At 39.6% G+C, this 26,875-nt stretch overlaps 1 protein-coding gene across 2 annotated transcripts in view; it reads left to right on the top strand.

Annotated features, from left to right (window-relative positions):
* LOC133622523 (uncharacterized) overlaps positions 1–26,875 on the top strand; it is a 55,692-nt gene that overhangs the window by 23,142 nt on the left and 5,675 nt on the right. The gene's annotated exons all lie outside the window — the stretch shown is intronic.

Here is a 26,875-nt window from a genome sequence, read left to right as displayed (position 1 = left end):
GTATATTGACAGCTAGAATTCACCAAGTCAAGTATTTCATACATACATACATATACATATACATATATATATATATGGCCCTCAGACAGAGCGACTCCAAAACCAACAAAGGATGTAATTGTCAAAAGAAACCTGATTGCCCTCTCAACGGGGGATGCTTACAAATATCAGTTGTCTACCAATCTAAGGTAATACGCAAGGACATTAACACATCCGACACATATGTAGGATTAACCGAGGGAGAATTCAAAACCAGATGGAACAATCACAAGGCTTCTTTCAGGAACAAAAACCTGCGAAATACCACAGAACTCAGCAAACACATTTGGGACCTCAAAGACAATAATGTTGAATATTCAATAACATGGCAAATTCTTGCATCCAGCACACCTTACAATAGTGGTAATAAAAGATGCAACCTATGCTTGAAAGAGAAACTGTTTATTATTTACCGTCCAGACCTGTCATCCCTCAACAAGCGCAGCGAAATTGTAACAACATGCCGCCATAGACGGAAACACCTCCTAGGTAACACATGAGCCAATCACCACGCCCCTAGGCCAGCCTGTACCCACCCACTCTGTGCCCTATATAAACCATGGTATGCGAATGCTCCCATTAAAATCTCCTGACGATTGAGGGTACCCCCCCCTCATGAAACAGGCCTGTAGAGATGAAATAGCCTTGTGATTTTTTCCCACACATACATATATATATATATATATATATATATATATATATATATATACATACATACATACATACATACATACATACATACATACATACATACATACATATATATATATATATATATATATATATATATATATATATATATATATATATATATATACATACATACATACATACATACATACATACATACATACATACTTATATGTATATATATATATATATATATATATATACATATATATATATATATATATGTATATATATATATATATATATATATATATATATATATATATATATATATATATATCTACATCCTGAAAATATGCAAACAAAACGGTGTTTAGATAATTGATACTTCAAACTTGCATAAATAAATATTAAGGAATATAACATAATTTGGCTTCTGAGAGTTTCAAAATGTAATGAATAAGATGCTAAAGTTGTTGATAAACAAGCAATTATTTTAATAATTAAATATGGTCATTTTATTTGATTTATTATGATAATTTAAAATCAATTATTTCAAATATGTTTATTTTCATGTATAATTCTATGGCTGGAAGTAATAAGGAGACTGGAAAAAATACAATTAATTTTGATGGTTTTTAGCAAAATATAGTAAACATGTATTTAGTTGTTTTTTTTTAAATTAATAAATATATTTATTTTTAGGTAAGATAAACATAATAATACAATGTATCTCTAGTCTGGATGATTTAGTTCTTGTCACCCTGTTGTCCTCCCGTCATGAAAAAAGGCCGTCCTCACTCAGGTCCGCAAATCTCCCGATTTTCAGCCGGAGCTGGAAGCCACGCCCCCTCCAGCTCCGGCTGAAAATCGGGAGATTTTCGGGAGAATATTTGTCCCGGGAGGTTTTCGGGAGAGGCGCTGAATTTCGGGAGTCTCCCGGAAAATTCGGGAGGGTTGGCAAGTATGTTGTAAACGTTTGTAAGTAAGAGTACCAATACTTTGGAGCAGTGCTTCTCAAATAGTTTCTGTTCTTTTTCAGTGATTCCGTTCTTTGATACTTATTTGAAAAAAATGTTTATTTATAAAATCTCAACTGTTCCTTGCAACTTTCGCTTTTCCTTATAATTGTATTGCATTAAACACCTACAGTCGTGGTCAAAAGTTTACATACATAATGTCATGGCTGTCTTGAGTTCCCAATCATTTCTACAACTCTTATTTTTTTGTGATAGAGTGATTGGAGCACATACTTGTGGGTCACAAAAAAACATTCATGAAGTTTGGTTCTTTTATGAATTTATTATGGGTCTACTGAAAATGTGACCAAATCGGCTGGGTCAAAAGTATACATACAGCAACATACGTTATCAATTTTGGTGATGTAGAAAAGCTACAATCAAATCAAATTAGCTTCATGTCATGGCCTCTTAACTTCATGTGAGTGATTATGATTGACGACACCTGTTGACTTCTCTGAGCTCATTTAAATAGGGCTCAGGTGATGCAGTCATTAGACTCGGTTAGAAACGCGACAATGGGACACTAATCAAGTCAGGAAAGTCACTTGGAACCATTTCAAAAGCAGCTTAAGGTCCCAAGAGCAACTGTGCAGACAATTGTTTGTAAGTATAAAGTGCATGGCACAGTTTTGTCACTGCCATGATCAGGAAAAAAACGCAAACTATCACCTGCTGCTGAGAGAAAATTGGTCAGGATGATCAAGAGTCAACCGAGAACCACCAAAAAGCAGGTCTGCAATGAATTGGAAGCTGGTGGAACACAGGTGTCAGCGTCCACCGTCAAGTGTGTTTTGCATTGCCATGGACTGAGAGGCTACCATGCAAGAAGGAAGCCCTTACTCCAGAAGCGACACCTAAAGTTTGCTGCTGATCACATGGACAAAGATAAGACCTTCTAGAGGAAAGTTATGTGGTCAGATGAAACAAAAATTGAGATGTTTGGCCACAACACCCAGCAGTATGTTTGGAGGAGAATAGGTGAGGCCTTTAATCCCAGGAACACTATACCTACCGTCAAGCATGGTGGTGGTAGTATTATGCTCTGGGCCTGTTTTGCTGCCAATGGAACTGGTGCTTTACAGAGAGTAAATGGGACAATGAAAAAGGAGGATTACCTCCAAATTCTTCAGGACAACCTAAAATCATCAGCCCGGAGGTTGGGTCTTGGGCACAGTTGGGTGTTCCAACAGGACAATGACCCCAAACACACGTCAAAAGTGGTAAAGGAATGGCTAAATCAGGCTAGAATTAAGGTCTTAGAATGGCCTTCCCAAAGTCCTGACTTAAACGTGTGGACAATACGGAAGAAACAAGTCCATGTCAGAAAACCAACAAATTTAGCTGAACTGCACTAATTTTGTCAAGAGGAGTGATCAAAAATTCAACCAGAAGCTGTGCGATGTCTACCAAAAGCGCCTTATTGCAGTGAAACTTGCCAAGTCATTGGGAGATACAGCAATGTAAATATGTGTAGCATCAGCCTAATTATGGACATTGATGCAAAGTCTTTTGCCAACACGCCCAAACATGCAAGGATTACCTAGAATTTGACCGTGGGGCACACCACATAGGCAATTCTCTGGAAATATGCACAAATAAATGTTTTTCCACAGGCTCACCATTAAAGATAAAGCAAGGAACTTCTCCACATCACTTGTTGTTTTATATGTAAATATGCATCATTCTTGACCAATCTCAGTTATGATCGGAGTAAAACACACCACAAGTTGCTGCAGGTAGAGTATTTAAAGTCAAACAAAACGCACGAGCCCACTGAAAACAGCAAAGTCGAGTGGAAAGTGGCAGGTGTCCATGCTAGGTATTTGCTTCCCATCAAGTGGAGATGTGGCGCGAAAGCAAAAATGTTGGCGAATGATTGATAGATGCAGTAGACGGTGCATCCAGCTTATAGTGAAGAATGTCTGCCTTTAAAAGTCATGCAGATAACTTGCGCTCGCATAATACAGCTGTTACTTTGGTTTCTTCAATAAAATGTGACACCAGTGAACAATATGCAAGTTTGTGACTTCGCTCTGTCACAACATTAGGTACACCTGCACCATCCAGTAAGATCTGTTGCAAGAGCTGTATTAAAAGTGTACTTAATATCACTTAAATGAACTAAATGAACAGTCAAATATGTATGACTTTGACATTAAGTAGGTTATTTTGTTGTGTGATGCTGAGAGTTACAGTTGTCAGGTTCAAACACTGATGACATCTATTAAACAAGACAATATTGACTCAATATTGAGGAGAGTCGTCTGTACACTGTACCCTTGCGCAGTATCTCAGCACGCTCTGCCAAAAGATTTCACGCCTCCTTCTTTTATTTTGAACACATGGCCACCGCTGTCTCCAAAGGACAAAGGTCGCAAAAAGTTCACAGAAAAGGCCGTAAACAATTCACAGAAAAGGTCAGTTCAAAAAGAGTTCGTAAAATAGTTCCAAAAGAGGTCCATAAAATAGTTCAAAAAGACGTTCGTAAACCAGTTCAAAAAGGAGGTTCATAAAGAGGTCGTCTGGAAATTGGGCAGATCCTGTCTTCTCTCTGCTTTGAAGTCCTTGGGTTAGAACAATATCTTTCTGTTGATTACCATACATGAAAGAGGAGTTTTACGAGCCTTACTCTTGGTAGGTTCCAAAGACAGCTTTTGTCTTCTCACCAGACCCTCAATGTAACACAAAGTTTTTGTGATAATTTAGAAACAATTATTCTAACAACAGTGCATCCAGAAAGTATCACCATCTACATTTTGTTATGTTAAAGTCTTATTCCAAAATGCAATACATACATTTTTTTTCCTTAAAATACCTCCATTATGACAATTTTAAAAACGTTGTTTGGTTTATTTTGCAAAGTTATTAAAATTTACAAATTAAGAAATCACGTGTACATAAGTATTCACGATCTTTGCGGTGGAGCTCGAAGGTGAGCTCACATGCATCTTCTTTCAACTGATCGTTTCTTGAGATCTGTTCCTACCGCCTAATTGGAGTCCGCCTGTGGTAAATTCAGTTGGTTGGACATGATTTAGACCAGGGGTGCTCATTACGTCGATCGCGAGCTACCGGTCGATCTCGGAGGGTGTGTCAGTCGATCACCAGCCAGGCATTAAAAAAATGGTCATTTCGTCACTTGATTGACATTCACGGCACCCGAGGATCTTCTGAGATGACGCTGGCTGCTGCCAACTCATTAAAATTACCGACTGGAAGGCGAGAAACACTTTATTTCAACAGACTCTGACGCCGTACCTGTTGTCAAAACTCCAAAGACCGACTGCACAGTTGCGCTAACAAAACAAGAGTCTCAGAAAGCTGGCGAGCACAAGCTAGCAAGCTACGGAGTTTGCCGACAATGTATTTCTTGTAAAGTGTATACAAAGGAGTACGGAAGCTGGACAAATAAGATGCCAAAAACCAACCACTTTCATGTGGTATTGGACAGAAAGGAGGACTTTTTTCTCTTCCATTCGAAAATGCGGACGTTTTTAGCACCACTGTCTGATTCCAATCAATGCAAGTCATCAGAATCAGGTAATACACCAACTTATATTCTTGTCTTCATGAAAGAAATGAATCTATATGTGTTAAACATGCCTGTATTATCTTTAAACACCTTAACTTGTTAACAATATTAGCTATATGTGTTAAACATGCTTGCATTATCTTTAAACATCTTTAACTTATTAACAATATTAACTATATGTGTTAAACATGCTTGTATTATCATTAAACACCTTTAACTTGTTAACAATATTAACTATATGTGTTAAACATGCTTGTATTATCTTTAAACACCTTTAACTTATTGATAATATTAACTATATGTATTAAACATACTTGTATTATCATTAAACACCTTTAATTTATTAACAATATTAACTATATGTATTAAACATTATTGTATTATCATTAAACACCTTTAATTTATTAACAATATTAACTATGTGTTAAACATGCTTGCATTATCATTAAACACCTTTAACTTGTTAACAAAAACATATATTTCATAAATAAGTAAATATAAATGATATATATGAATGAGGTAGATCCCCACGACTTGATCAATTGAAAAGTAGCTCGCCTGCAGAAAAAGTGTGAGCACCCCTGATTTAGAAAGTCTCACACCTGTTCTTATTGGAGTTGTCCCGATATCGAAATGATTTCGATACTTTTCGGTACTTTTCTAAATAAAGGGGACCACAAAAAATTGCATTATTGGCTTTATTTTAACAAAAAAATCTTACGGTGCATTTAAAATATGTTTATTATTGCACCTTTGTCCTTAATTAAAATAGTGATTATACAAGACAACTTGTCTTTTATTAGTAAGTAAGCAAACAAAGGCTCCTAATTTAGCTGCTGACATATGCAGTAACATATTGTGTCATTTATACACCTATTATTTTGTCAACATTATTAAGGACAAGTGGTAGAAAATGAATTATTAATCTACTTGTTCATTTACTGTTAATATCTGCTTACTTTCTCTTTTAACATGTTCTATCTACACTTCTGTTAAAATGAAATAATCACTTATTCTTCTGTTGTTTGATACTTTACATTAGTTGTGGATGATACCACAAATTTGGGTATCAATCCGATACCAAGTCGTTACAGGATCATACATTGGTCATATTTAAAGTCCTCATGTGTCTAGGGACATAATTCCTGAGTTTATAAACAGAATATAATTTTTTTTTAAACGAAAGAAGATCGACGTAATCATAGTAGTGTCGACTAGATACGCTACTGTACTTGGTATCATTACAGTGGATGTTAAGTGTGGATCCACCAATGGCGTTTGTTTACATTTTGACGCTACGGTGTGTAGCGAAACATGTTTAGCTATTCCTCGTCCTACAGGGATGATACTTATAAGAAACATACTTTATTTGTCGCCATGGAGGCGAGGATTAGTGATTTAGAAGTAGCTAAAACACTGCCGACTGCCGATGGACTTTAGCCACTAGCTAGCTAACCATGTCTTAAAGCACCTCTTCCTGAGGGCGTTTCAGTGTTATAACTTCACCTTTATCGTTAGTTTTTAAGCCAAAATGCGTCCGTTCTCCCTTTTCTGTCTATACACTGTGTCTGTTTGTAAGTACTCCGTGATTGTGCGCTGCCGAACATGCTCCTCTGCTCGTAAACCAGCAATGACTCGACGTGACGACGACGGGGGCGCGGTACTATACTAATATACCGTACAACCCTAGTTCATATATAAGATTCCACACTTGAGAGGGTATGGCAGAGCACAAACCAAGAATGAAGTCGAAGGAATTGTTTGCAGACGTCTGAGACAGCATGTCTTTAAAGGGGAACATTATCACAATTTCAGAAGGGTTAAAACCATTAAAAATCAGTTCCCAGTGGCTTTTTTTTTTTTTCGAAGTTTTTTTCAAAATTTTACCCATCATGCAATATCCCTAAAAAAAGCTTCAAAGTGCCTGATTTTAACCATCGTTATATACACCCGTCCATTTTCCTGTGACGTCACATAGTGAAGCCAACACAAACAAACATGGCGCATAGAACAGCAAGCTATAACGACATTAGCTCGGATTCAGACTCGGATTTCAGCGGTTTAAGCGATTCAACGGATTACGCATGTATTGAAACGGATGGTTGTAGTGTGGAGGCAGGTAGCGAAAACGAAATTGAAGAAGAAACTGAAGCTATTGAGCCATATCGGTTTGAACCGTATGCAAGCGAAACCGACGAAAACGACACGACAGCCAGCGACACGGGAGAAAGCGAGGACGATTTTGGCGATCGCCTTCTAACCAACGATTGGTATGTGTTTGTTTGGCATTAAAGGAAACTAACAACTATGAACTAGGTTTACAGCATATGAAATACATTTGGCAACAACATGCACTTTGAGAGTGCAGACAGCCCAGCTTTCATCAATTAATATATTCTGTAGATATACCCTCATCCGCTCTCTTTTCCTGAAAGCTGATCCGTCCAGTTTTGGAGTTGATGTCAGCAGGCCAGGGAAGCTAGGGTCGATATTCTTCTCTTGATCACCTTCGGTGGCATAAGGGACGGTGTGAGCCAAGACATCCAGGGGGTTTAGCTCGCTCGTCTGCGGGAACAAACTGCCGCCATTGCTTGCCGTGCTACCGAGGTCCTTTGTCCCTGAATTGCTCACACACTCCGGCAGATTCAATGGGGGTCTGGCGGCAGATTTCTTTGACTTTATCGTTGGAAATGCATCTGCTTTGAGTGTCGCAGGATATCCACACATTCTTGCCATCTCTGTCGTAGCATAGCTTTCGTTGGTAAAGTGTGCGGAACAAACGTCCAATTGCTTGCCACTTTCGCATCTTTGGGCCACTGGTGCAACTTGAATCCGTCCCTGTTGGTGTTGTTACACCCTCCGACAACACACCGACGAGGCATGATGTCTCCAAGGTACGGAAAACAGTCGAAAAAACGGAAAATAACAGAGCTGATTTGACTCGGTGTTTGAGAAAATGGCGGATTGCTTCCGGATGTGACGTCACGTTGTGACATCATCGCTCCGAGAGCGAATAATAGAAAGGCGTTTAATTCGCCAAAATTCACCCATTTAGAGTTCGGATATCGGTTAAAAAAATATATGGTCTTTTTCCTGCAACATCAAGGTATATATTGACGCTTACATAGGTCTGGTGATAATGTTCCCCTTTAAGCACAAATCTGGGGAAGACTACAGAAAAATATCTGCTGCCTTGAAGGTCACAGTAAGCAAATTGGTCTCCATTATCCGTAAATGGAAGAAGTTTGGCACCGTGCACCAGGATTCTTCCTAGAGCTGGCCGCCCGTCCAAACTGAGCCATCTGGAGAGAAGGGCCTTAGTCGGGGAGTTGATCAAGGACGTGATGGTCATTTTGTCAGAGCTAAAGCATTCCTCTGCGGAGAGAGGAGAACCTTACAAAAGGACAACCAACTCTGCAGCAAACCACCAATCAGGCTTGTATGCAAGCCATTCCATTAAAGGGGAACATTATCACAATTTCAGAAGGGTTAAAACCATTAAAAATCAGTTCCCAGTGGCTTATTTTATTTTTCGAAGTTTTTTTGAAAATTTTACCCATCACGCAATATCCCTAAAAAAAGCTTCAAAGTGCCTGATTTTAACCATCGTTATATACACCCGTCCATTTTCCTGTGACGTCACACAGTGATGCCAACACAAACAAACATGGCGGATAGAACAGCAAGCTATAGCGACATTAGCTCGGATTCAGACTCGGATTTCAGCGGCTTAAGCGATTCAACAGATTACGCATGTATTGAAACGGATGGTTGTAGTGTGGAGGCAGGTAGCGAAAACCAAATTGAAGAAGAAACTGAAGCTATTGAGCCATATCGGTTTGAACCGTATGCAAGCGAAACCGACGAAAACGACACGACAGCCAGCGACACGGGAGAAAGCGAGGACGAAATCGGCGATCGCCTTCTAACCAACGATTGGTATGTGTTTGTTTTTAAGTGTTGTAATGTTTTTAAGCTAAATTATTGGTAAACACAGTTTATGTATAATAATTTACGTAAAACCGCAGGTAATGAATAAAGTTTTCATCAATTAATATATTCTGTAGACATACCCTCATCCGCTCTCTTTTCCTGAAAGCTGATCTGCCCAGTTTTGGAGTTGATGTCAGCAGGCCAGGGAAGCTAGGGTCGATATTCTTCTCTTGATCATCTTCGGTGGCTTAAGGGACGGTGTGAGCCAAGACATCCAGGGGGTTTAGCTCGCTCGTCTGCGGGAACAAACTGCCGCCATTGCTCGCCGTGCTACCGAGGTCCTTTGTCCCTGAATTGCTCACACACTCCGGCAGATTCAATGGGGGTCTGGCGGCAGATTTCTTTGACTTTATCGTTGGAAATGCATCTGCTTTGAGTGTCGCAGGATATCCACACATTCTTGCCATCTCTGTCGTAGCATAGCTTTCGTCGGTAAAGTGTGCGGAACAAACGTCCAATTTCTTGCCACTTTGGCATCTTTGGGCCACTGGTGCAACTTGAATCCGTCCCTGTTCGTGTTGTTACACCCTCCGACAACACACCGACGAGGCATGATGTCTCCAAGGTACGGAAAACAGTCGAAAAAACGGAAAATAACAGAGCTGATTTGACTCGGTGTTTGAGAAAATGGCGGATTGCTTCCCGATGTGACGTCACGAATAATAGAAAGCCGTTTAATTCCCCAAAATTTACCCATTTAGAGTTCGGATATCGGTTAAAAAAATATATGGTCTTTTTTCTGCAACATCAAGGTATGTATTGACGCTTACATAGGTCTGGTGATAATGTTCCCCTTTAAGCACAAATCTGGGGAAGACTACAGAAAAATATCTGCTGCCTTGAAGGTCACAGTAAGCAAATTGGTCTCCATTATCCGTAAATGGAAGAAGTTTGGCACCGTGCACCAGGATTCTTCCTAGAGCTGGCCGCCCGTCCAAACTGAGCCATCTGGAGAGAAGGGCCTTAGTCGGGGAGTTGATCAAGGACGTGATGGTCATTTTGTCAGAGCTAAAGCATTCCTCTGCGGAGAGAGGAGAACCTTACAAAAGGACAACCAGCTCTGCAGCAAACCACCAATCAGGCTTGTATGGTAGAGTGGCCAGATGCAAGCCATTCCATTAAAGGGGAACATTATCACAATTTCAGAAGGGTTAAAACCATTAAAAATCAGTCCCCATTATTTTTCGAAGTTTTTTTGAAAATTTTACCCATCACGCAATATCCCTAAAAAAAGCTTCAAAGTGCCTGATTTTAACCATCGTTATATACACCCGTCCATTTTCCTGTGACGTCACATAGTGATGCCAACACAAACAAACATGGCGGATAGAACAGCAAGGTATAGCGACATTAGCTCGGATTCAGACTCGGATTTCAGCGGCTTAAGCGAAATTGAAGAAGAAACTGAAGCTATTGAGCCATATCGGTTTGAACCGTATGCAAGCGAAACCGACGAAAACGACACGACAGCCAGCGACACGGGAGATTCGGCGATCGCCTTCTAACCAACGATTGGTATGTGTTTGTTTTTAAGTGTTGTAATGTTTTTAAGCTAAATTATTGGTAAACACAGTTTATGTATAATAATTTACGTAAAACCGCAGGTAATGAATAAAGTTTTCATCAATTAATATATTCTGTAGACATACCCTCATCTGCTCTCTTTTCCTGAAAGCTGATCTGTCCAGTTTTGGAGTTGATCTCAGCAGGCCAGGGAAGCTAGGGTCGATATTCTTCTCTTGATCATCTTCGGTGGCTTAAGGGACGGTGTGAGCCAAGACATCCAGGGGGTTTAGCTCGCTCGTCTGCGGGAACAAACTGCCGCCATTGCTTGCCGTGCTACCGAGGTCCTTTGTCCCTGAATTGCTCACACACTCCGGCAGATTCAATGGGGGTCTGGCGGCAGATTTCTTTGACTTTATCATTGGAAATGCATCTGCTTTGAGTGTCGCAGGATATCCACACATTCTTGCCATCTCTGTCGTAGCATAGCTTTCGTCGGTAAAGTGTGCGGAACAAACGACTGACCATTTCGTCGGCTTTCCCCACACCCTCGTATTTTGAACAAATTTCGTCCAATTTCTTGCCACTTTTGCATCTTTGGGCCACTGGTGCAACTTGAATCCGTCCCTGCTCGTGTTGTTACACCCTCCGACAACACACCGACGAGGCATGATGTCTCCAAGGTACGGAAAACAGTCGAAAAAACGGAAAATAACAGAGCTGATTTTATTCGGTGTTTGTATTGTGTTTGAGAAAATGGCGGATCTCTTCCCGATGTCGCTCCGAGAGCGAATAATAGAAAGGCGTTTAATTCGCCAAAATTCACCCATTTAGAGTTCGGAAATCGGTTAAAAAAATATATGGTCTTTTTTCTGCAACATCAAGGTATATATTGACGCTTACATAGGTCTGGTGATCATGTTCCCCTTTAAAGACTCTCAGACCATGAGAAACAAAATTCTCTGGTGTGATGAGATGAAGATTGAACTATTTTAGTGTGAATGCTAGGCATCATGTTCAGAGGAAACCAGGCAGCGCTCAACACCAGGCCAATACCATCCCTACAGTGAAGCATGGTGGCGGTAGCATCATGATGTGGGAATGTTTTTCAGCGGCAGGAACTGGAAGATCAGTCAGAAGGGAGGGAAAGATGAACGCTGCAAAAAGTCAGTGTTCAAAAACAAGAAAAACTAATACAAAAATGAGTGGTATTTTATTTGAACTAAGCAAAATTATCTGCCAATAGAACAAGAAAATTCGGCTTGTCAAGACTTTCCGAAACAAGTAAAATTGGCTAACCTCAATCAACTTAAAAATACCTTAAATTAAGTATATTCTCACTAATAACAAGTGCACCTTTCTTGGTAGAAAAAAATATATATTTTACTCAATATGTTGAAAAATATTAAGTTAAATTAAGTAAATGCTAGGCCCTCGGCATTACATTTCTTGAAAACAGCAAACTTATACTAAAAACTAATTGATTGTTCTTAAAGGGGAACATTATCACCAGACCTATGTAAGTGTCAATACATACCTTGATGTTGCAGAAAAAAGACCATATATTTTTTTAACCGATTTCCGAACTCTAAATGGGTGAATTTTGACGAATTAAAGTTAAAGTTAAAGTACCAATGATTGTCACACACACACTAGGTGTGGCGAGATTATTCTATTAAGTGCCTTTCTATTATTCGCTCTCGGAGCGATGACGTCACAACGTGACGTCCCATCGGGAAGCAATCCGCCATTTTCTCACTTTCGTCGGTGTGTTGTCGGAGGGTGTAACAACACGAACAGGGACGGATTCAAGTTGCACCAGTGGCCCAAAGATGCGAAAGTGGCAAGAAATTGGACGAAATTTGTTCAAAATACAAGGCTGTGGGGAAAGCCGACGAAATGGTCAGTCGTTTGTTCCGCACACTTTACCGACGGAAGCTATGCTACGACAGAGATGGCAAGAATGTGTGGATATCCTGCGACACTCAAAGCAGATGCTGACATCAACTCCAAAACTGGACAGATCATATGGCGTCACATTAGTGCCAAAAATCCGAGCGCATAAAAACTGTTATCGCGCGCTGATTCACCCTTTTGCGCGCGCGTGGTGCCTTTCTGCGCGTTCTCTGTGTACTCATGGCATCTCTCCTCGCGCTGTCATGTTTCTTTTTGGCACTTTGGGGGCGGGTATGCTTAGACGGCCCCTTCTTTCTGATTGGTCAGGCGAAAAATGCTGAAAAATGCTCAGAGCCAATCAGAAGTATAGCAGGGCGGGTCATCGTCAATATGTATCAAGATTTACGGAGGAAGAAGTGAATAAAAAAAATGTTGCGCGCTGATGAAGGTTATTTCATACCACATAAACACAATACAGGGTAATACAAAATGTGACCCAAATAAATAATAAGACAACAAACACGATAATCACATCTTTCAGCCAGAACTGGTCCACCAGCAATAACATCCAACCATAACATTATTTTATATTTTCACTTCTTCTTGAACATTTGTTTTCTAATTTGTGGAATTTCTTTTGATTCAGCCATAAAATTTATGAAATAATCTTTGAATTTTGTTTTTAAAATGTTAAAAATAGCTTTTAATAATGTATTCTGAAATAGTTTAAAATAATCAGAGAACTGACTAACACTGACCCTACACAACTATGTTGCACAATTAAGTCCTTTTTTTTTTAAAGTGAAAGAGGTAATTTCAACAGGTACAGCATCGTATGTCATATCTACATGTAATAAGATTTGTAACAAAGAGAACCGTTTGGAAATTGGTCGAAAATCGAGCAAGTTATGGTAATTGAATTAGTACATGTGCCATTGACATCAATGTAATGATTGAGGCTAGATGTCTGAGGTAAGATGGCTACAACGTTGCTACACTGGAGAATGATTGGTCATATGAAAAATGCTCACAGCCAATCAGAAAGAAGGGGCCGTCTAAGCATACCCGCCCCCAAAGTGCCAAAAAGAGACATGACAGCGCGAGGAGAGATGCCAGGAGTACACAGAGAGCGCGCAGAAAGGCACCGTGCGCGCGCAAAAAGGCACCACGTGCGCGCAAAAAGGCACCACGTGCGCGCAAAAGGGTGTCGTGCGCGCGCACGAAGTGGAGAATCAGCGCGCGATAACAGTTTTTATGCGCTCGGATTTTGGCCACTAATGTGACGCCATAAGATCAGCTTTCAGGAAAAGACAGCGGATGAGGGTATGTCTACAGAATATATTAATTGATGAAAACTTTATTCATTACTCGCGGTTTTACGTAAATTATTATACATAAACTGTGTTTACCAATAATTTAGCTTAAAAACTTCTTTTTTTTTTCAATCATTCGAGTACATTCGGGTAGTCTTGTGTAATGCAGTATTTTGTGTCTATTTAGGTATCAATCAATCAATCAATCTTTATTTATATAGCCCTAAATCACAAGTGTCTCAAAGGGCTGCACAAGCCACAACGACATCCTCGGTACAAAGCCCACATACGGGCAAGGAAAAACTCACCCCAGTGGGACGTCGATGTGAATGACTATGAGAAACCTTGGAGAGGACCGCATATGTGGGTAACCCCCCCCCCTCTAGGGGGGGGGGTTACATAATATTGTGAGAGTCCAGTCCATAGTGGATCCAACATAATAGTAAGAGTCCAGTCCATAGTGGGGCCAGCAGGACACCATCCCGAGCGGAGACGGGTCAGCAGCGCAGAGATGTTCCCAGCCGATGCACAGGCGAGCGGTCCACCCCGGGTCCCGACTCTGGACAGCCAGCACTTCATCCATGGCCACCGGACCTGTGCCCCCCCCCCCCCTCAAGAAAAAGGGGAGCAGAGGAGAAAAGAAAAGAAACGGCAGATCAACTGGTCTAACAGGGGGGCTATTTAAAGGCTAGAGTATACAAATGAGTTTTAAGATGGGACTTAAATGCTTCTACTGAGGTAGCATCTCTAATTGTTACCGGGAGGGCATTCCATAGTACTGGAGCCCCAATAGAAAACGCTCTATAGCCCGCAGACTTTTTTTGGGCTCTGGGAATCACTAATAAGCCGGAGTTCTTTGAACGCAGATTTCTTGCCGGGACATATGGTACAATGCAATCGACAAGATAGGACGGAGCTAGACCGTGTAGTATTTTATACGTAAGTAGTAAAACCTTAAAGTCACTTCTTAAGTGCACAGGAAGCCAGTGCAGGTGAGCCAGTATAGGTATATATATATGTATATATGTATATAAAGGTATATACAGTATAGGCGTAATATGATCAAACTTTCTTGTTCTTGTCAAAAGTCTAGCAGCCGCATTTTGTACCAACTGTAATTTTTTAATGCTAGACATAGGGAGACCCGAAAATAATACGTTACAATAGTCGAGACGAGACGTAACGAACGCATGAATAATGATCTCAGCGTCGCTAGTGGATAAAATAGAACGAATTTTAGCGATATTACGGAGATGAAAGAAGGCCGTTTTAGTAACACTCTTAATGTGTGACTCAAAGGAGAGAGTTGGGTGGAAGATAATACCCAGATTCTTTACTGATTCGCCTTGTGTAATTGTTTGGTTGTCAAATGTTAAGGTGGTATTATTAAATAAATGTCGGTGTTTAGCAGGACCGATAATCAGCATTTCCGTTTTCTTGGCGTTGAGTTGCAAGAAGTTAGCGGACATCCATTGTTTAATTTCATTAAGACACGCCTCCAGCTGACTACAATCCGGCGTGTTGGTCAGCTTTAGGGGCATGTAGAGTTGGGTGTCATCAGCATAGCAATGAAAGCTAACACCGTATTTGCGTATGATGTCGCCTAGCGGCAGCATGTAAATACTAAAGAGTGCAGGGCCAAGAACCGAACCCTGAGGAACTCCGCACGTTACCTTAACATAGTCCGAGGTCACATTATTATGGGAGACGCATTGCATCCTGTCAGTAAGATAAGAGTTAAACCACGACAAAGCTAAGTCTGACATACCAATACGTGTTTTGATACGCTCTAATAAAATATTATGATCGACGGTATCGAAAGCAGCGCTAAGATCAAGGTATGGTTAACCTGAGTGCTGAAATCGTGGAAAAATATATGTTCTTAGCGCGCCTGAAATGGGCTGTCTGCACTCTCAAAGTGCATGTTGTTGCCAAATGTATTTCATATGCTGTAAACCTAGTTCATAGTTGATAGTTTCCTTTAATGCCAAACAAACACATACCAATCGTTGGTTAGAAGGCGATCGCCCAATTCGTCATCACTTTCTCCCGTGTCGCTGGCTGTCGTGTCGTTTTCGTCGGTTTCGCTTGCATACGGTTCAAACCGATATGGCTCAATAGCTTCAGTTTCTTCTTCAATTTCGTTTCCGCTACCTGCCTCCACACTACAACCATCCGTTTCAATACATGCGTAATCTTAAGCCGCTGAAATCCGAGTCTGAATCCGAGCTAATGTTTGTATTGGCATCACTGTGTGACGTCACAGGAAAATGGACGGGTGTATATAACGATGGTTAAAATCAGGCACTTTGAAGCTTTTTTTAGGGATATTGCGTGATGGGTAAAAATTTTGAAAAAAACTTCGAAAAATAAAATAAGCCACTGGGAACTGATTTTTAATGGTTTTAACCCTTCTGAAATTGTGATAATGTTCCCCTTTAATGGAAAGGCAACAAGGCAAGCGCTTGTTACTCTCGGGGTCTCCGAGCCGCTCAGGCAAATCATATTGTCTAAAAATGCATTTTTCCACCGATAACATGACATCATCGCGCCAAGTGCGTGCTCTTTCAGTCAATTAGTGTGCGAGGAATATATATATATATATATATATATATATATATATATATATATATATATATATATATATATATATATATATATATATATATAATACAGCACGGCCCCCAGCCAAATTTTTTTTATTATAATTTTGAAGAATTTACCTGAATGAGCATGAACTATTTCTGTTCAAAACAGTTAGAAATGTCACATGTTAAATGTTTAAATATTAACTGTCAGTTTACTGTACTGTGCCAACTGTACTACTATATGAGTACGTATTTTCTATTGTTTCATTGAAAATAAAACAGCAAAGTCCATTTGTTCCTCTTCTTTTGAACTGTTCGGTAACTAAAGGCAAGTGGAAGCTGTGGTCATGTGGTCGGAGAAAGTAAAATAAAGAAGGAGGAGTACAATCTTTCGCCAGAGCGTGCTGAGATGATGTACAAGGGTACAGTGTACAGACGACTCTCCTCAATATTGAGTCCAAATTGAATTCTGTCTCTGTTTAATTGCTTGCTTCTTGTCTTGTTTAATAGATGTCATCAGTGTTTGAACCTGATAATCGGAATATAGGCAAAAAAGCCATTATCGGACATCTCTAGTACTTTATTTTGTATATTATATGATGATGTCTATTTTAACTGTGGGTCTCTGTCCATAAGCTTTGTGTTTCTAGGGATAATCTTTTTTTGCAGAACGGACTCTGCTATTAACAAAATAAACAATAATGAAATACAAAATTATGTCGGTCTGTAAATTAAAAAAATATATAAAATAAATAACAAAAAAAACATGAGATTTCTTAGTTGTTTTTTTAAGGGAATGAACTTCAAAAAGCTCTAAACAAAACGTTTACACATTGTCATTATGGGGTTATTGTGTGTAGACTTTAGAGGGAAAAGATCATGTATTCCATCATGGACACAACCAAAATGTGGAAAAAAATAAATAAATACGCTGTAGTTTTGAGAATGTTGGTTATTTGATAGGGTTAAAATACATTATTATAATGTTTTGTTCACTAGAATTAATTTATCTGCAAGCGCTCCCACAATTACACACGCAACAAAAGGTGCATTCCCCAGATGTCATGGCCTCAGTCCCTGCTGTCAGCTGAGTGTTGCGCGTCAAAGTCCGAGGCCAAACAGAGATCCAAAAACCGCTCTTGGTTTTGTCCATTTGGAAGCCGCCGGGGCCGAAATGGAAATGTGATTATTTTCAAAGCTGAGTTGGAGGTGATAAAAGACGAGTGGCTTCTGACTAAACCCACGCCGGTTCTGAGGAGCCAGCATGCTATTTGTTACACATTTTTACAGTGTGAACAGATGTTTTATTGTGAAAAGGAACATCGTGCAAAGAAGGAGAAGATACTGACAAACTTTGTCTTTACTCTGGTCCATATTCGCCATGACATGTGAGCACCAGCGCCCCCTAGAGGTAGGCTGTTGTCTTTAAGGCCGTCCAGGTTGCTGCGTAATCCTCGGAGGTCCAATCCAACATTTGTTTTAGGTCTCGGCCTGTGTTTTCAAAGCTCTGCTGTCAGGTTTTTGGTTTTGCAGTTTTTGAAGTTTGAGTCTTTCCAAAACAAGTTTCCCTGGAGATCCTTCTAAATTGTTTATTTGAGTTCTATCAGGGCTTTATTTTACTTTCACTATAGTACCAGACTACAATGGAACCTCTAAAGCCCGGGTGTCCAAAGTGCAACCGATTTGCAACTAATTTGCATTGTCACCAATAATAAGAAGCTATATATATATATATATATATGTGTGAAACAGGCTTGTCGGGATGATATAGTCTCTGTGTGTTTTCCTGACCTAACATACATTCCACTCTACCCCTGTATTGAGCACTGTATAACGGATAAACCACGGAAACCTTGACTATATATATATATATACATATATATGTGTATATATATATATATATATATACATATATATGTGTATATATATATATATATATATATATATATATATATATATATATATATATATATATATATATATATATATATATACGCCCCGATGCAAGATGGCGCCAGTATGTGCTTTGGCCTGCCGTCTCTCGCTGTCAGCTCTGTTCGTTTTTGTGTTTTTTGCGTCTATTTTCGTTTCTGTCAGCTCACTGCTTGTGTATGACCGCCAAACACTGTTGGATCTTTGCCCCTCTCCCACTGATATGATCAACTTCGACGTTGGTTTTTCGACGTCCCAGTCAGCTTTTTCACCTGGCCGGATTCCTGCCTTCCTTTCCCGCCCCCTGGCTCCTCTCCCCCGGCGGAAGCGTCTCCGGCGCCGCGGTAAACGTGGCGGCCAGCTGGTGAAAGTTAGGGCACTCCTGGCCCGGCTTCCCGTGGCTCCCCGAAGGAGGAATGGTGCGGTATCCGGTCTCCTCCTGCACCCACGCTCGCTCGATCCGATCGGCTCCTGGCTGGTTCCTATCGTTGGTTTGGAGGAAGAAGCTTGCCGTCGTCGCTCCTGCTGTCCCCGCCCCCGGAGGCGCGGGGTGGATCACCGCCACCTGCGGGCTGTGTGTCGGGCCCCACCCGGATTAATTGCGGCCTTGGACGTGCTGGCCCCCGCCAGGTTCGGTCTTGTGAACGCAAGATCTTTGACAAACAAAACTTTTATCCTGAAGGATTTCTTCACTTCCCGCGGACTGGACTTCCTCTGTGTGACGGAGACATGGCTGAGAGCCGGTGAGTCCGCCCCTCTTAATGAACTTCTGCCTCCGGAGTGTTCCTACTTTAATTCCCCACGGCCGTCCGGTCGAAAAGGAGGAGGATTAGCAGTCGTTTTTAAAAATGACTTTAAATGCCGTCAGATCCGCCTACAATCCTCCTTTTCAAGCTTCGAACTGTGCATGTTTGAACTGGGTCTTTCTGATGTCGTCCTGTGTGCCGTCATCTATCCACCACCCAAGTACCACAAAGACTTTATAACTGACTTTTCTGAATTTCTGGCTGAAATCCTGCCCAAATATGATCGTGTCCTTATTGTGGGTGATTTTAATATTCACACCTGCTGTCCAGATGAGCCGCTTTCCAGGAGCTTCCTGAATATAATCGACTCATTTAACTTTGTACAGTCTGTGTGTGGTCCTACACATGAACGCGGGCATACACTCGATTTAGTGCTCTCGTATGGTTTGTGTGTTTTTAATTTGGACATTTGCGACGCTGTGTTCTCTGATCACATGCCGATCCTGTTTGATATTGCCACGCAGTGTCCAGTTAAATTGTGCGCACCGCCCCAACGCTCTCGCATGTTTAATTCTTCGTCTCCTGCTCGGTTCTCCTCTATTTTTTCGACTCTTTGTGATGATAATTCTGCAGCATCTGTGTGTCTGAATACTGAAGAGTTGGTTTCTGGGTTCAACTCTATCTGCTTACAAACACTGGACACGATCGCGCCTTTCAAATGCCGCCGCGCTAAAACCACGCCTCAGCCCTGGTTGAATGACGTCACTCGGGCTGCCAGGCGCGTATGTAGAAGAGCAGAGAGAAAATGGAAAAAAGACAGGCTGCATGTGTCCTTTGCCATTTTTAAAGAAAGCCTGTTTTCCTTTCAGATGACTGTAAAAGCAGAAATGAATATATATCTATCTCAGATTATATCTTCTAACTGTAACAACCCCAGAGTTCTGTTTAAAACTATTAACACTGTCATTGATGCTCCCAAATCTGCTGGTTTTGATGCTTCTTTTGAATTCTGTGAAAATTGTCTCCATTTTTTCACTGACAAAATTGTGTCAACTAGAGCCAGTCTATCTCAGCCTTCATATGACCCTTCTGTTCCCCTGCATTTCTCTTCTGTTTTCCATCAGTTTGAGCCGGTGTCCTTTTCTTTTTTAAGTGACACAGTTAGTCATATGAAGCCCTCTGGTTCTCCTGCAGATGCCCTCCCACCTCGCCTGTTTAAGGAGGTACTTGCTACTATTGGACCAAGTGTCCTTAACATTATCAATAGTAGCCTCTCTTCTGGAATAGTTCCAGTAGAGTTTAAACATGCAGTGGTACGACCTCTACTTAAAAAACCCAGCCTCGACCCCTCTCTCCTCTCTAACTTCAGACCTATCTCTAATCTTCCATACATTTCCAAAATATTAGAGAAGGTTGTCTACAGTCAGTTGTTGCCCTTCTTAGAGGATAATGGTATCACTGAGCTGTTCCAGTCCGGTTTTAAAGCCCTCCACAGCACAGAGTCAGCGCTTCTAAAAGTTTTTAACGATGTCCTCCTGTCCACTGATTCTGGTAAATATGTTGTCCTGGTGCTTTTAGATCTGTCTGCTGCGTTCGACACCGTCGACCACGCCACCTTAATCACTCGTCTTGAGAACTGTGTGGGCATTAAGGGCGCCGCCCTCAACTGGTTCCGGTCGTACCTAACCGACAGGAGTTTTTGTGTAAAAGTAGACAGTTTTATGTCGTCCACAGCTCCTTTACCACATGGGGTCCCCCAGGGCTCAATCCTTGCCCCAATTTTATTTGCACTTTACCTTCTCCCCCTTGGTTCTATTTTTAGGAAGTACAGTATTGCATTTCATTTTTATGCCGATGATTGCCAGATTTATTTTCCCATGGCACAAAATAACACGGTTCAACGTCTTATTGACTGCCTGCACGACATCAAAGTCTGGCTTTCAGCTAACTTCCTGAGCCTAAATGAAGATAAAACAGAAGTTATGTTGTTCGGTCCAAGTCGCTCTCCCTCCCCCAACGTTGACCTCGGCACTCTGACCCCGTATCTCAGCGACTCTGTCACAAACCTGGGGGTAAAGTTTGACTCAGATTTTAAATTCGAAAAACAAATCAGCAGCGTCGTTCAAAAAAGCTTTTATCAATTACGCCAAATAGCGAAAGTGAAACCGCTTCTATCAAGACATGATCTTGAGAAATTAATCCACGCTTTTATCTCGACTCGTCTTGATTATTGTAATGCCCTGTATGTTGGCATTAGCCAGGCCTCCCTCGCCCGCCTGCAGCTCGTGCAGAACTCTGCTGCTCGTCTGCTAACACAGACCCGCAGACGTGAGCACATCACCCCTATTTTAGCGTCCCTTCACTGGCTCCCTGTGCGTTACCGAATACATTTTAAACTCCTTTTATTTGTTTTTAAATGTCTAAACAACCTCGCGCCAACCTATCTCTCCGACCTCCTTCAGCCTTACTGCCCCACCCGATCCTTAAGATCAGCCGATCAGCTGCTGTTGACGGTCCCTGACACAAGGCTGAAGCTTAGAGGTGACAGAGCTTTTGCCGTTGCTGCTCCCAAGCTCTGGAACGACCTACCCCTGAGTGTTAGACAAGCCTCCTCTCTTCCTGTTTTTAAATCTCTCTTAAAAACATACTTTTATTCCATGGCTTTTAACACTGAGTGATATCCATCCTGAAATGGCGCCCCATAATACACCTGCTGTGATCCTGTTTTTATGTTTTTATGTTTTTATTAATTCTATTTTAATTATTTATTTTTTATCGTGTTCTGTTTGTATTGTGTTGTGTTTGCTCGGTACTCGTTTTATCTTTTAACCTGCTCATTGTACAGCACTTTGGCTACCCCTGTGGTAAATTTTAAATGTGCTCTATAAATAAAGTTGATTTGATTTGATTTGATTTATATATATATATATATATATATATATATATATATATATATATATATATATATATATACATATACATACATATACATATATATATATATATATATATATATATACCGTATTTTTTCGGAGTATAAGTCGCACCTGCCGAAAATGCATAATAAAAAAGGAAAAAAACATATATAAGTCACTCTAGAGCCCGGCCAAACTATGAAAAAAATTGCCACTTATAGTCCGAAAAATACGGTATATATATATATATATATATATATATATATATATATATATATATATATATATATATATATATATATATATATACATTGACTTCAATGGGAGAGCATAGAGTGGGTTATTCTACTGCAGCCAAACTCGACAGCCATTGTATATATATATATATATATATATGTATGTGTGGGGAAAAAAAATCACAAGACTATTTCATCTCTACAGGCCTGTTTCATGAGGGGGGTACCCTCAATCGTCAGGAGATTTTAATGGGAGCATTCGCATACCATGGTTTATATAGGGCACAGAGTGGGTGGGTACAGGCTGGCCTAGGGGCGTGGTGATTGGCTCATGTGTTACCTAGGAGGTGTTTCCGTCTATGGCGGCATGTTGTTACAATTTCGCTGCGCTTGTTGAGGGATGACAGGTCTGGACGGTAGATAATAAACAGTTTCTCTTTCAAGCATAGGTTGCATCTTTTATTACCACTATTGTAAGGTGTGCTGGATGCAAGAATTTGCCATGTTATTGAATATTCAACATTATTGTCTTTGAGGTCCCAAATGTGTTTGCTGAGTTCTGTGGTATTTCGCAGGTTTTTGTTCCTGAAAGAAGCCTTGTGGTTGTTCCATCTGGTTTTGAATTCACCCTCGGTTAATCCTACATATGTGTCGGATGTGTTAATGTCCTTGCGTATTACCTTAGATTGGTAGACAACTGATGTTTGTAAGCATCCCCCGTTGAGGGGGCAATCAGGTTTCTTTCGACAGTTACATGCTTTGTTGGTTTTGGAGTCGTTCTGACTGGGGGTCGACGGCTCATTTGCAATTGTTTTGTTGTGGTTTGAGATGATTTGTCGTATATTGTTCATGCAGCTGTAGCTCAATTTAATGTTGTTCTAGTTGAATACTTTTCTTAGGTTGTTGTCTTTGGGAAAGTGTTTGTCAATCAGATTGAGGAATTTGTGTCCAATGTTCGTTGAGACGTTTTTGCTGTATGGGGGGTTGTACCAGATGATGCCGTTTCGTTTTCTGTTCTTTTTTGGCTGGTTTCCTGGCGTGGGTTCATAGGTGAGGGTGAAATTGTATCCGCTTTCATCAAGGGCTTTTTGGTACGGGGGGGTTGCTTGGTCAAATTCAGCTTTGCTAGATGACAGCATCGATAGCCTTTTATTGATTCCGGTAGGTATTCTTTTCGTGGTGGTGGGTGGGTGGTTGCTGTCATGGTGCACGTATTGGAGTGTTGTGTTGGGTTTCGTGAATGGTTGGTAGCTGTTATTTCTCAGGTTGAAAGTGACGTCAAGAAAGTTGACGGTTTGCTTGTTGGCTTCAATCGTGATCCGTAGGCCGTTCTCTTTGAAAATTTGGCATATGCGCTTCTTGGTATTTTCGCTGCTCCTTGGCGAGGCGCGACACACTGCCAGTCCGTCATCACGGTAAATACCAAGGTTCAGATTGAGGCTAGCGAGCTGGGAGAGGAGGATGAAATAGTCTTGTGATTTTTTTCCCCACACATACATATATATATATATATGTATATATATATATATATATATATATATATATATATATATATATATATATATATACATATATATATAAAGTTAAAGTAAAGTACCAATGATTGTCACACACACACTAGGTGTGGTGAAATTTGTCCTCTGCATTTGACCCATCCCCTTGTTCACCCCCTGGGAGGTGAGGGGAGCAGTGAGCAGCAGCGGTGGCCGCGCCCGGGAATCATTTTTGGTGATGTAACCCCCAATTCCAACCCTTGATGCTGAGTGCCAAGCAGGGAGTTAATGGGTGCCATTTTTATAGTCTTTGGTATGACTCGGCCGGGTTTTGAACTCACGACCTACCGATCTCAGGACACTCTAACCACAAGGCCACTGAGCAGGTTATATATATATATATATATATATATATATATATATATATATATATATATATATATATATATATATATATACACATACATAGATATATATACACATACATATATATATATATATATACATACATATGCATACATATATACATACATACATATGTATATATATATATATATATATGTATATATATATATATGTATATTTATATATATATATATGTATATTTATGTGTATATATATATATACACACGTGTGTATATATATATATATATATATATTAGAGATGCGCGGTTTGCGGACACAACCGCAGATTCGACGGATTATCCGCGGATCGGGCGGATGAAATTTAAATAAATAAGATTTTATCCGCGCCGCGGGTCGGGTCGGGCGGATTAATGAGATATTTTTTATTTTTTTTATTTTTTTTTGCGGGTGGCAGTTAAACCAATTGGGAAATATATATACATAGTTAAATGTTGTTAGCCACATACGAAAAACGAGCAGCACTCTTTGAAACAGGCAATTATTTATCAGCAGGCACCTGCAGCAGCCACATCAGAAGAAGAAAAAAAAAAATGGCAACACCGGCAGCAAACGTGGTACGCGACAAACTAAAAAAGGGAATACTAAAGACCAGGGGAAAAAAAAGGCCAGAAAAGTTCAGCGTGTGGTGACTCGTTTTTATGAGGTTGTAAATCAGGATGACAGCAATGCTGGCTACGTGAGTTGCAAGAGCTGCGACGCTGTGTACGTCTACGACTGTCATAAAACCGGGACATCGAACATGGTGCATGGTGCGCACAAAGGACTTCTTTCATTTAAGGTTTGTGATAAACCATCAAACTCATTCGTTAAAAGGACTCTATAGTAATATAAAGCGAATTTTTCTGGACATTATCATGCAAGAAAAGTTTATTTTTGGGACCGCGATCACCGCGTAATGATTTTTAAAGGTTGCATTACAAACATTTAACTGTCCCATGTGATCAGCCAGTGCGATTGGAAGTCCATGCTCAATTATTGCCTCCGTAAATAAAACTTCGGCATTTATCACATCCAAAGAATCTGTTTGGGCGACGAAAAACGTTGAAAGTTTTCCACTTGTATCGCTAGCAACGGCATTAGACTTGTGTTTTTTTGTCCCAACGTGGTCTTTTACATCGCTAATTCCTCCGTGTCCGATCGAAAAATCTTGTCTGCACAAGGTGCAATTCGCGTAGTTTTCACCCTTTTTTTTTTTAAATTAATGAAAAACCGTATTTTTTATCACTGCACCCGTAACCCGGAATAGGTTGATGAAAACCGTACGAATTACGGGAAAACCGGAGTAGTTGGCAGGTATGCCTCACTAATGCCTTGCATCGTCTATATTAGATATAACGGGCGGGTGCGGGCGGATGGCGGGCGGGTGCAGTTCTGATCAAACGTTACATCGGGTGGATGGCGGATGGTTGACGACTTTCTGATGCGGTTGCGGATGAAATATTTGCCTATCCGCGCATCTCTAATATATATATATATATATATATATATATATATATATATATAGTAACTGAGATAGGCTCCGGCGCCCCCCGCAACCCCGAAGGGAATAAGCGGTATAAAATGGATGGATGGATATATATATATATATATATATATATATATATATATATATATATATATATATATATATATATATATATATATATATATATATATATATATATATATATATATATATATATATATATATATATACATAAATATATACATATATACATACATATATATATATATATATATATATACATACATATAAATGTATGTTTATGTATATATATGTATATATGTATATATGTATATATATATATACACATATACATATATATATGTATATATATATGTATATGTGTGTATATAAACTGTATATATATATATATATATATATATATATATATATATATATATATATATATATAGTAGCTGAGATAGGCTCCAGCGCCACCCGCAACCCCGAAGGGAATAAGCGGTATAAAATGGATGGATGGATATATATATATATATATATATATATATATATATATATATATATACATAAATATATACATATATACATACATATATATATATATATATATATATATATATATATATATATATATATATATATATATATATATATATACATATAAATGTATGTTTATGTATATATATGTATATATGTATATATATGTATATATATATATATACATATACATATATATACATATATATATATGTATATATATATGTATATGTGTGTATATAAACTGTATATATATATATATATATATATATATATATATATATATATATATATATATATATATAGTAGCTGAGATAGGCTCCAGCGCCACCCGTGACCCCAAAGGGAATAAGCGGTAGAAAATGGATGGATGGATGGATATATATATATAGCTCTTATTTCCAAAATTGCGTACACTACTGAATTGGGGTTTTATGGCTCTTATGTGGACACTTATACTCCCATCTGGTGGTGTCAGAAGAGTATAACATAAAAAAAAGTGTAAAAATAAGAATTAGCATATCACTAAACATGAAGTACATGTTTGTTAACTAAGGACTAAGTACATCATATAAAAAGATGATTCTTAGTTTTTATTCTAGTTAGGGT

The sequence above is a fragment of the Nerophis lumbriciformis genome, linkage group LG23 (assembly GCF_033978685.3).
Source record: "Nerophis lumbriciformis linkage group LG23, RoL_Nlum_v2.1, whole genome shotgun sequence".
In the NCBI taxonomy this organism is placed as follows: Eukaryota; Metazoa; Chordata; class Actinopteri; order Syngnathiformes; family Syngnathidae; genus Nerophis; species Nerophis lumbriciformis.
Note: the sequence above shows the minus strand (reverse complement) of the source record. Positions and strands in the feature narration are given on the sequence as shown.